Below are 662 nucleotides of genomic sequence, written 5' to 3' on the forward strand. Positions count from 1 at the left end.
GGTTCTGGAGCTAGAGAAAGGTTTACCGCCATTAGCTCTTCTGCAATGGTTTGAATGGTTGTTGCTGCTTGTACTTCCGGCGTATTGTCTCTTGCGAATTCGATGAGACCGCATAGAGCTATGAAATCACCGCCGTTTTGTCCTTCCTTGACTGTCCCCTTTACTTTTTTGGCAAGTGTCGCAACTTCTAGCGTAATGACAGTCCAAAGTATGTTTTGGCTCATTTCCCCTGCAAGAACTCGGGCGGTCGGCACCTCCAGACATATTTTAGAAAAGAAAGTGGTGAAAAGAGTGTGTTAACGTTTTTTAAGCTCTAAAACTTACGCACCGCAGCCGGCCCTGGAGCTATAGCGACAACACTGGACCTTTCCGATTATTTGTTGGTTGGGTTGCAGCGTTTCAACAATCATCATACATAAGATCTGAAATCTATGAAAAAATCATTTGGTTTCACCGCCAAATGAATGGACCACTTTGAGAAAGTATTTAAATTTTTTCTTTACATATGAAACGATACACTTCAATGTTTCTAAGTTTTTTTTCTATTTCATGGCTGCGCTTCGCTACCTTGTGTCCAAAAAATTATCATGTGACGCTTTTGTCTGCGTCGCACGTGGCGGGCCCTTCGATTTTTTTCCGCATTCCTTGTTGACTGCGTTTTC

The sequence above is a fragment of the Trypanosoma equiperdum genome (assembly GCF_001457755.1).
Source record: "Trypanosoma equiperdum strain OVI genome assembly, contig: ctg_1722, whole genome shotgun sequence".
Classification (NCBI taxonomy): Eukaryota; Euglenozoa; class Kinetoplastea; order Trypanosomatida; family Trypanosomatidae; genus Trypanosoma; species Trypanosoma equiperdum.